A 12,661-nucleotide genomic window follows, 5' to 3' on the forward strand; every position below is an offset into this window, starting at 1 on the left:
CTAATAAAAAAGGGGACGCGTGGCGGCACGTAAATGGTACTAGTAAGTAGAACGCCCACGGTTTCAATAATACTTGTGTTTCCGATTGTAACGTGACAACACTTCTTCCAAAATGACTTTGTTGATTGTTAATGTGTGCGCCTTCACAAATCGGACTTCAAATTTACCACAGCATGTTGGTACCATGTCATGGAACCAAGCCAAGTTTCATTATTTTCATGCGTGTTTTGGATTTACAGGAATTAAAAAACTAAGTTTCTCAATGTTTCCAACCCAGCCACAATGCCCAGAATTTTGAATTTCATTCCCATTTCTTGCATGGAACCTAGAAATTTACCCGAGGACACACATGTGATTTTTCAACCAACTTTGGTGCACTGGAACATGTGCTTGTATTTTAAATTTGAATTATGCACACAAAGGTGACACGTTCCCTCCCAGAACCACGAGCCTTCTTGATAGAAGCTCCGATTTGCAAGAAGCTTATACCAAAATTTGTTCCTATTCGGCCAATTTTTTTTACCACGGCATGGTAGTACCATGACATGACACCATGCCAAGTTTCATGATTTTAAAACCAAGTTTCTCGATGTTATCGACCGAGCCATGATGCCCAGATGTTTGAATTTTATTCTCATTTTTTGCATGGGACCTACTCCCTCCTTCCATCTATATAGGGCCTAATGTGTTTTTCAAGACAGCCTTTGACTATTGACAAGATTAATAGCACATGAGATGTATACTATGCAAATTATATTATTGGAAGCTCCTTTGACATACAAAATTGAAGGTATGCTTTGTGTAAGTTGCATGTCATATATTATTGCTCTAACGTTTGGTCAAAGTTAGCCTCGAAAAACGCATTAGGGCCTATATGCATGAGAGGAGTCGACTTCAAGAGAACGTGTTTGTTCGAGAGACACCGAGGAAGACTACTATATATCGATGGTGCATGTAGGTGGGAATTAAACTAAGGGATGGTCTTATTGGTTTCGGGGATATAGGGGAAGAGTGAGAAGCGGGGGGGGGGGGGTTAGCTAGATAGAAGGAGATTGTTAAGTGTGAGTGTGTGTTTTACCCACCTAGGCGGAAGTTATGTGCACGAAAGAGGAGAACGATTCGATGTGGCGTTAGGATTGAGGTAATTAACTACGTATGGAGACATAGAGACCTTTAACGTGCATGTGTGAGAGGTATACATGTATACGTGGGATGTGTGTGTGTGCGCGCGCGCATGATCGAGATAAAAGAAAGAAGACATAAGTCATAAGATCAACGACATGGGAGAGACGGGTCGGTATGACAATATGCATGCATGTGAGAATGCATGGAAGAAGTCCCGCCAATTGAGAATGTGTTTTTGTCTTTAAGAGATAGTGGCGTGGGCTGGAGCATGCATCTATGGCGAGAAGAGGGAGTGAGGCGCAACGATTGTGCAAAAGAGACCAACCTATAAATGCATATGTATGGAGAGAGATATATAGTGTGGGCGATAGGAAGCAAGACTCCATGCGAGAAAGAAATGTTGACGGAGAAACTATAGATAGATACAGAGATGGAGATGCTAGCTAGAGGGACACCCGCTAGTTTGGGTGTTGTAGATGACCGTCGGGTGGTTCAAAGGGTGAAGTTATATATGTGTGTGAGAGGGCACTTGACTGCATGTAGAGAGAAACATATGTAGTGTGCGTGATAGGAATTAAGAGTGAGGGCGAAAAAGAAGGTTGATGGAGAAACAGATAAATAGAAAGATAAAGATGCTAGCTAGTGTGCGTTAGAGATAGGAGTCGAGTGGATCAGAAGGCTGAGTTATGTGTGTGGGTGTGAGAGAGATAGAGAGAGGGTGCGTGTGAGTCACATACAAACAGATATCAGAGAGATGGAGTTTTGTGTCTGCGGGAGAGAAAGATATTTCACAACGAGAGTGATAGCTAGAGAGACATACGAGGGAACGCAAGATATCTCTAGGGAGAGAGGGTGTGTGTGAGCGACATACAAGAGAACAATGGAGAAATATGAGACCCTGGAAGACAGAGTTTGTATTTGTGTGTGAGAAAGAGATATTGATGAGGAAGAGTCGTAGGTTCTCATATCTAAGGAGCGAAAGACATCTCTGTATGAGGGGTGTGCGAGTGGCACACATGGGAAAAGTAGAGAGAAATGAGACCCCGGGAGACAAAGTTTTGTGTTTGTGTGAGAGAAAGAGATTCCACATAGAGAATCATGGTTAGAGACACATAGCAGGGAGCGAGATATACTTAGAGAGAGATAGAGTGATGAAGGTCGAGGGAGAGAGTACCGTCAGTGCGTTACGAAGATAAAAGATCATTGTCGACATACAGCTAGCACGAGAGATACCTAAGAGACGATGAACGCGTATAGGTCCAGAGAGATAGTCCTATATAAGCATGACTGATAGCTATATGAGATGAATATGTGGATTAAAGGGGATTCAAATATTTAAACTGGAGATCACGACATCGATAATATCATAACGCAAATTGGTGTATCAAACATGCATATTCATTTGAATTTGGGCACACGTGTAATGTTATATAGTTTATCAATATTGGTGATCCATAGATTCTTCGATTACAAACAATGCATGGTTTATATGCAATTAATGTCTAAACGGAATTACACTATATGTTGCGTGTGTGAAACACATTATACATGTTTGAGAAGTAAAAAAACCCGCATGAAACACACATTAATTGGCGACAGTTAGCGAGGAATGCATACATTGGATTTCAACATAAAGTGGTTTCAAATATTTGAAAATCCAAATTGATGAATACAACCTTTTGAATCTGAGATCATGCCATTTGTAAACCATATTTATGTATAAATGGTGTCATAAAGTGGTTTCAAATATTTGAAAATCCAAATTGATGAATACAACCTTTTGAATCTGAGATCATGCCATTTGTAAACCATATTTATGTATAAATGGTGTTGTGTTTTTGAAAGTATATATAAAAAATGATGTATATAGAATGTAATTCCAATTGAAAATGGATCCTGCCCGAAAAAAATAGAATACAAACGGGATTCGAATTGAGTTGGCACGGTAAACATGCACTCTGCAAAATTTGAACGAAGCGGGGAAAGTCGCAGTAACCGCCCGGAACCAAAATCTGCGAGATGGAAATCACTGCTGCCTATCCCTGCCATGCAAAGCCTATATGCTGGATTTCTATAGGTTTCGATAGGGGTAGGTTTGTAATTTCACCCAAACATGATGTAACCGCCTCTCACCCGGATTCATACACGTTGGGCGCCAAAACACAGTGTGTCCTCGGCCGAAATCGACTCCCTCCCCGATTCATATTCATACACGGTGGGCGCCAAAAACAAACTCTCGTCGGCAAATATTCGGTGTATGCGAGATTATCGTCCTATCCCCGACCGACTAGTGTTGCTGTGATGTAGTAGAAATTTGAAACGGGGCTAAGTTTTTAAATTTCCTCGCATTTGAGACAAGCGTGCCCTGAATACATGGTTCCCCCTTCCTCTCTACCTCTCTTTTCCCCATTCGTACTCCGTGGGCGCCAAAACACCCTCTCCACCCCACCCTCCTCCGTCCGCCGCCGTCCGCCACCCCATCCACCACCGTCCTCCTCCACCATGCCGAGCTGATACCCCGACTCAGCCGTCCATTACAAGAGATCGACCTCTCTCATCCACGGCTTCGGACCGGGATCCTTGCATCCCGTCCTCTCGCTTCATCCCCGCCGTCGTCCACCTTGCCGGCGCCGCTCCTATGATCGTCTCGTCCACCACACCCCGCCGCCACCGTCTACCCTCCTAGATCTGCTTCCACGCCGCCGACAGCCATCGCTACCGCAGCATCGTCAAATTCTCAGCAGATGCCTACACGGCGCCGCACCAGAGGCGGTACTCTTTCGTATCTGCTCAACTTATTTATCGCAGCAAGAAAATAGATTGCCACTGCTTTACTCTGATTTCTTGCCTTGGTTGCGAAGTTTCCTTTGTCCGGTTTGCACCTTCAGATCTGCCATGGCACGCTCAACACCATACTCGCAATGCTTATGGTTTTCCCCTTTTATATTCCACACTAGTTAAATCACAGTAGACTAAATTTCAAAATTGGGTCAGTCGATTTTTCAAAGCGTGCCGGAGTTCGCCGATGCGATCAAAGGGGCTCGGGTGGTTGTGGGGCCTCGCCGAACGAAGAAAACTCGACGCGGGTGGGGGTTGGGGTGGGGGTGGGGGGTGGGGGTGGCGGAGGAACACAGGCGGTGGGGGCCGGTGGTCCGGCCGGCGGCCTATGTTGTGTTCTGTATGGGAAGAATCAGAGACGAGGAAGAAGAAGGTTTAGGAGACGTAGGATCTTCATCCAACCGCCTGAAATGGTCGAGAGACAGCTAGGAGTTGCATTCTTAATGCGCTCTGGTTCATCATGTGTGGGCACTGCACAACCAACATTTTATTATCCAAAATCTGCTTGCTCTTCTTTACCATGTTCCTCTTCCGTTCTTCTTTAATACGCACTCTCTCCGTTCCTAAATACAAGTCTTTGTAAAGATTCCACCATGGACTACATATGGAGCAAAATGAGTGAATCTACACTCTAAAATGTACCTGGATACATCTGTATGTGATCCATAGTGGAAATCTCTACCAAGACTTATATTTTGGAACGGAGGGAGTATGATAGTAGTACAGTATGTTCCTTGTACTGAAGATGAGCAGGGACATTTGTAGTGTAGAGGTCTATACGGTTGGTTGTGATGGACACTTTGAGCCTCTTTGATTCGTAGGATCTTGTAAATATAGGAATAGGATTTGTAGTGGCCTGCCCACTTGAATCCTATAAGAATAGCTAGGAAATGCAGGGAGCTGTGTCTCCTTTGAGAGTTACATTGATATTAACAGTACCACACCTTCACTTGAAGAGAGCTGGTATCCAAAGCCTTTCTAGCCGTACCGGCAATACTAGCACATATATTCCAGCAAGTTCCACTTTGCTGATTTTACTCTGATGCTTAAGGTTTTCCCATTATATCTACACTATGATCTGTGTAGCTACTTTGTGTCACACTAGCAGCAGTCCACTCTTGAAGCTAAACACTGCAATGACTTACAAAATTGGCACCAAGGCATTGAGTGCCATTTTGGATGCAATGAAACTCATACGCTCCCCACCTGTTGATTCTTGTTCAGAATATCATCCTAATGACTATTCTAACCTCGAGGAGTCAAAGGCAGATGGCCTGTCCTGTTCACCCATCAAGGTGCCTGTTCTAATTTGGCAATGTTTTATTGATTGCGGGTATCTTGCATATGTTGTCTTGCATTTCTTCTACTTTGTTGCACCGCCATCTGCTTAGTTTACTCATCATATATGTCGAGATGCCATGGCCATCCATTATCAATACATATTCCATCTGTCATCATACCATGTTTTTCCACTCAAATGTTGTTCTTGTGCATCAGACATCAAAAAGGAAGAGGGTGATTGCTGAACCTGAAGGAGCACCAGCAAAGTCCTTGAAAAACGTGGTGGTGCCGGAGAAATCAGACAGCACCCCACTTATACTGGACGTACAACCAGTGACACAAAACTTAGGACCAACTCCAGCAGACTGTACCCATACTTCACTGGCCACACCACTAGCCCCACCACACAGGAACTGCACTCCAGCAAAAGGTATACCGATTTCATTTGCCATAACACTAGATGTACCATAGAAAAATCCTACTCCTACAAAAAGTACAGCAAGTCCACTGGCCGAAGACATATCCCAACTGCAGAGACGGCCAATTCCTACAGATTGGAACCCCATTCCATTTATTCCCAGTTTAAAAGACAATGCTTTCAATGTTGTTAGGGACTACGTGCATGTATTCCCATCATGGGAATATTATTGTGAAGACAAACACCATTTTCACATCTTCCTGTCCAACTTACGTGTAAGTGCTATTATTCAAGGTTATTATTTTCCTGTTTTCTGCTGATTGAACACATGAATGATTTACATTACATTGTTGTAACTAGGCAAGGGTCAATCTGGATAGTCATGACGAGCAAAGTTTGCTTGTGCTTTTCAAGGAAGCATTGTAGCAGTATCGGTGTTACCTGAGGAAATCACACTTTGATGGCAAACCTATAAACGAATTCTTGGTGAAGTTTCCTGTGCTAAATTTAGAAGACATTGAATGGAGAAACCTTGTTATGCACTGGTCTCGTTCCCAGGATGAGGTACTGTCTATGAAATCACATGACAATTTGAACTTCTACTTTTCCGCATGTGCCTTACGGATCTTTTTTGCAGGAAATCTGCTCGAAGAAGAATTCTGGTTTGACAAGAACGACAGGATATCTCAAATATGCTGCCCGCTGCTTTGCTCTAGTTAGTACCTGTTGTCCTGTATCACTGTACTTGCATACATACCTGGTTCATTATGTGACAGTAGTATGCATGATAGCTTGCTTATCAATTGTTCGCTCCAAATTATCTGATCTATATAATGGTTACATTAGTGTAGAATATATCCAATGCCAATGTTTTTTTAGCTCTGCATTGTTCTTGTAAGTACATGCTGTCTTTTATCAGTGTACTTATAATCACAGGTAGTTGTTCATGTGCCATCACTCTGCAGCTTATTTTCCTTTGCCCTCCATTTTCTACACATCAGATCTATATTTACTCTTACCAGAAGGTTGGTACTAAAGAAGTTTAGCTGTGCATTGCTCTTGGCGGTACCTTTTGCCTGTATCGCTGCACTTACATTTATAGCTACTTGGTTATGTAGCATCACTCTTCATCTTATCTTAAATATTCTCCATTTTTTCGTATATTATCACATCTATATTTACTCTTAACAAAATGTAGAATAAAGGCAATGCTTTTGAAGAAGATTCTGTGGTAAACTTCTTGAATTGCCCCCCCCCCCATCAGCATGGACAAGGCCTTTATAGAGCCTGTCTTCACCAATAATGTAAGTTTGTCCATCTCAAGCCTTCAAACATTGTTGTATATATTTGGTTAGGCATGACTGCAACAGCTATTTATTTTTGGTGTTTGCATCAAATTGCTTGTTTAAAGTTTATTATATGTAGTTCATAAACAAAAGTTTGTCCTTTCTCAATTTAAGTTTTCAGTTGTACAACCAAGTTCCTTCTTCATACCATGTAAATTAAACTATACAGAGCAAGTGATCTTCTTTTGCACTGCATGTATGCTTCTGTTCTTCATCTGTAATCCAGTGGTGTGGTGAACCTACCCACTACAGCACACTGTCATATTCTGCAATGTCTTAACTATGAAAAATGTCATATCATTCTACTATTATTTAAACCGTTTCTTTATTTGCCAATCTGAAATGGTATAAATTAACAGCACACTAACCATTGATACTTATGAGTTCTTGATCTGTAATCCAGTGGTGTCGTGAAGCTGTCAACTCCTTCACAATGTCACTTCCTGCCATGTCTTGACCTGAACAATACCATATTGTGTTAATGCAAATTTAAACTGTGTCACTTTATTCGTCAGTAAGAAATGTGATGAATTGTCAGCACTGATACTTTTATGTGCAAAACCTGTCATCTGTCTGCTTGTTTATCTTTCAGAGTGAGGAAGATATAAGTGTTGAACAAGCACAGTCTCATCATCTTGCTCAGCTGCTTGCGCTGCAGCTCCCCGGCAGGGCTAACCTTTCTTGAACTCTATTGAAGTGTTATCGGTTTTGTATATTATTTTGTCGGCGTGTTTATTTGCACTGGTGGCGATCTTTGATGCCCAGTGTATGTAATCTGCTGTCTGCTTGTGCTTTATTATCATAGTGGCGAACTTTGATGCCCAGTGGATGTAATATGCCGTGATTTCTTTATTGTATAGTATATTTTTTTCTTATTCACGATGCTGCAGTTATTTTACTGTATATATATATATCATGTCTTCGCAGTAAACCGGCCAAACCCTAAAATTACGGTACATAATCGGGCCGTCATGCAATCACGATGTAGGTTGGGCCTGAAACGTGCTGATCAGCTCACGGGCCGGCAGCGGCCCGAAATGAACCCCGGTCCATGATTGTGCGAATCAAATCACGGGCTTTTAACAGGCCGAAAATTGTCTCGGTCCTTGTTTGGCCCAATCAGATATCGGCTGCAAGCAGGCCGGATGCAAACCGGGCCGTAGTTAGGCCCAACTATATGACGAGCTTTTAACATGCTGAAATTAATATAGGGCCGAAATGTTAAACGGGCCCTTAACATGACAAAACTAATATCATGCCGAATTACTAAGTGGGCCTTTAGCAAGTGGGCCCAAAAACATAGTGTCCACTTGATGGGCCGAATCTTATATGGGCCATAATTAGGCCCAAAACCTCTTAAAGGGCCAGACCTGATCCGGGCCGTAATTTGACCCAGAATGTGGTAGGATTTTAATGGGCCGGATCTCATATAGGCCACTATTAGGCCCGGAGCGTGGCAGACCATTAATAGACTGTATCAAATATGGGCCGGCATTTGGCCCAAAACATGGCAGCCAGTCAACGGGCCAGCCTACTAGGGTCCTCAAAATCTTGTGGGCCTATAGTTGGGCCGGCCCATTAATGTCGGCGAAATCTCGTGGGCCTTTAGCTGGGCCGGTCCATTATGATCCGCAAGAATTTTGTGGGCCTTTACCTGGGCCGGCCTATTATGGCACACAAAAATCTTGTGGGCCTGTACCTGGGCCAGCCCATTATGGCCCGCAAAATCTTGTGGGCCTTTAGCTGGGCCAGCCCATTATGGTCCGCAAAATCTCGTGGGCCTTTAGCTGGGCCGGCCCATTATGGTCCGCAAAATCTTGTGGGCCTTTAGTTGGGCTGGCCCATTTAAACTTGTTGGGTCGTGCCACGTGTCGGTGTATCATCGGCGCCTTCTGTCCAGTGAGTGGATGACATCTGTCCCGACGATGAGCCGACACGTGTTTCCTCTAGCCAATGATAATTTTACACGTGGAAAATCCCCATTGGTCGGGGCTATTAATAGGTTATCGGATCCACAACCCGACCCGATAGCTTAACGGCGTTCCGTTACGGTGGATGCCACGTGTCGGTCACCCTTGACGAAAGCACTTCTATGATGCGCGATTTATCGTCATGGAAGTGGACACTTCCGTGATGATAATTTTGGTAATGTCATGGAACACTTCTACGACAGCACAGGTATGACTATCTTGATTCTGTCATAAATTTGTCATGGATGTACATGCATGACAAAAAAAGCGACCTACTGTGACAAACACGTATCATCACGGAAGTGTATTTTTTTGTAGTGAAGAGCACCACTCTATTATGAGTGCGGTGATCAAGAAGGTTCAGTCCGCCAAGAGCGGACTGACTGAAGCCTGTGCCAGCCTTCTAACAGGCTTTGAGGTAAGTATTTAAAATATAGGAAAAATATTACCGCATAGACAGTAGCCCCTGATGCTCTGTTTGGTGTTCACAAAGAAAAGCCGAATAGAGGATCGAATAATATCTGCAGGAGTCTAATACTAGTATGTCTGTATGCGTATGCAGGCTTCGCTGCTGACCTGTGCCGCACTGACTGCGGAGGTCGCCGCACTGAAGCAGGACCTCGAGGGGTCCGAGAAGGAGCTCGGCCTTCCTAAGAGGCAGCTCGAGGAGAACAAAGGTAAGTAATACCTAGTCTATAGATATATATGCCAAATGACAGCTCGAGGAGAACAAAGGTAAGTAATACCTAGTCTATAGATATATATGCCAAATGACATCTCGAGGAGAATAAAATATGCCATTGCCAAATGATAGGATCATCATGAATTTGCCAGGGGCCACGACCGAAGTGGCGACCCTGAAGCAAGCGCTGTCCGAGGCCGAAAACAAAGCGGCCCGGGAACGCACTGAGCGAGAAAAGCAAGAGGCTCGGGTGGGCGAGGTGTAGCAAGAGCTCCAAGCTCTCGTGACGAAGCACGAGGCATTGGAGCTTGACTCGAAGACGCGAGAGTCTGAGCTTGCCGCGACCCTTGAGAGCGCAAAGAATGCCAAGGCTGAAGCCCAAAAGGCCCTCCAGGAGATTGATGCGATGAGGAAGATAGCGGCGGGTAAGGCATTCAATATGCAAAGCAAGCATGTGAAAGTAAATTACTTGTTACTTACCCGAGTCCGGAACTCTCCAGGAGCATTCGAAGATTTGCCCCGCAGCGTGTCGGATGCCGCAAAGTTTTACCAGGCCGAGGAGGGAAGCTGAATGGAGAAGATGTTCTGGTCTCAGTATACTGGGACCGAACACCTGATGCCTATGAGCGATGAGCTGAAGCAACTGGTCGAGCTACACAAGGCGGCCGAAAAGGCCATGAAGGGCTTTATAGTCCGGATGTGGCCTGGCGACGCCCTTCCCAACAGCTACTTCGGCCTGGTGAGGCGGCTTGTGGATGCCTGCCCACGGCTGGAAGTCATCAAGCGGTCCGTCTGCATCAAAGGTGAACGCCGGGCTTTTGCCCGTGCGAAGGTGCACTGGGACAAGATGGACGCCGTGAAGCTGGTGAAGGAGGGGCCACCGCAGGGCAAGGAGCATCGCCACCCCGAGATGTATTATGAGGGTGTCCTGAAGGGTGCCCGTCTTGTAGCGCACGAGTGTGCGAAAGATGTAATATTTGAATGAACTTGCTCGTGTGATCCTGTATGATGAAAACTTATTCATATGCGCTATGACACGCTTGTTTGAATTTAAAATATTACCTTCTGTTCGGCTGTTTATCAAATCTGAGAGATGGCTAGTCGTCGGCTTCTGCCCCCATGCCACGAGTGCTGGGGTGTTCGGGATAAACCTGAGCACTCTTGTTCCCATTTTTGGGTCCTTCGAGGGAGGTGCTCAGCACAACGAACAAGGCAATCGGACTATAATGCTTTATCACTCTCACTTAGCCATAGAATTCTATAAATTTAAATTTTGGCGAAGCCCCTAGTATTCGGAAGGCCGAATTCGGGGCGCTATACACGCCTTAAGCCGGACAGAGCCGACTTGTCGCTCTAAGCGGGGTAAGTCTTTAGGGACTTAAAACCTCTCGAACAGCGACCAGTCTCTCGCCTTATCATGACAGTCAGTTTTAGCTTTCTCTACTGAGGTGCTTAGCCCAGCAGAACCGGGGCACAATCGCAGTAGTTCTCCCAATGCTACCTTAGCCGATATAGCAGAACGTAAGGTACCAAAACATGGGAGCTGGGCAAACCCAACTATTGACCCAAGACATGATTCGGAGCTGATGCATATAATGCTATAAGTTCGGGGTGCCGCACTGTCGAAAGTGTTCGGACTTCTCACGCCGTATTATGGGGTATGTTTTAAGCCCCTAGCGTATTGGCCATACCAGAGTGTACGGGTGCTGGATGTCATGAATGAACATATATATAAGAAGAATGCAATAATAGTCTTAGTGCTATGCATTGTTTATTCAAAAAGGTGCGTTAGAGCAGAATGATACAAGTAGTGTGATAAGCAAAAAGTAGGACTATTTGACATTTCCTCTCCAAGGGCAAGCTGAGGAATAGTATTAAAGCAGGTATTTCACTCATTATCGTAATCCACCTGGGAGTTCCGTGGTGCGACGTAGCTTTCTGCCTCCTTGGTTGCTGCATCATCTGTTCGGCAATCATGCTGCCGGACAGGGTTTCCACAGATTAAAGTCCTGAAAGAGAAAAATAACAAAGCGGGAAGCCCCTAGTGCGGTTGAGCCGCGTCTTGGGGCGTTCCGTAGTCGTGCCCCCCTCCCCACCTGTGCCCATGGTATTTTTAATGCGTAATTATGTATGCGTGGCACAGATTTCGCCGTTTGGCTGGGACCGGGGTGGGACCGCATTGCTATGCGAGCTCGGAACATGCCAGGCGGTCCTGTTGCCGATTACTCCGGGCATGCTTGAAGGTGTCTAGGTCCTTAATCGAACTAGTGGATTGGCTTAAGAGGCTGCTTTGCGCTTCTGCTGCGAGGGCCACAGTGTGCTCCTCCGTGCGGAGAGAGCACTCTGTGTTTCCATTAACTGTGATGACCCCCCGGGGTCCTGGCATCTTGAGCTTGAGGTATGCATAATGCGGTACCGCATTGAATCTTGCAAATGTGATTCGCCCGAGCAGTGCATGATAGCCACTGCGGAACGGGACTATATCGAAGATTAGCTCTTCGCTTCGGAAGTTATCCGGAGATCCGAAGACCACTTCCAGTGTGACTGAGCCTGTGCAGTGGGCCTCTGCACCTGGTATGACGCCTTTAAAGGTCGTTTTTGTGGGTTTGATCCTTGAGGGGTCTATACCCGTTTTGCGCATTGTGTCCTTGTAGAGCAGGTTTAGGCTGCTGCCGCCATCCATAAGGACTCGAGTGAGGTGGAATCCGTTAATTATTGGGTCTAGGACCTGTGCGGCGAATCCGCCATGACGGATACTAGTGGGGAGGTCCCTGCGATCGAAGGTGATCGGACAAGGGGACCATGGGTTGAACTTTGGGGCGACTGGCTCCAACGCATATACGTCCCTTAGCGCACGCTTCCGCTCCCTCTTGGGGATGTGGGTTGCGTATATCATGTTCACCATCCGCACTTGTGGGGGGAACCTCTTCTGTCCTCCGGTGTTCGGCTGCCGGGGCTCCTCCTCGTCATCGCTATGTGACCCCTTATCTTTGTTTTCGGC

This window comes from Triticum urartu, chromosome 3A, assembly GCF_056163025.1.
Source record: "Triticum urartu cultivar PI428250 chromosome 3A, HENAU_Tu73, whole genome shotgun sequence".
In the NCBI taxonomy this organism is placed as follows: domain Eukaryota; kingdom Viridiplantae; phylum Streptophyta; class Magnoliopsida; order Poales; family Poaceae; genus Triticum; species Triticum urartu.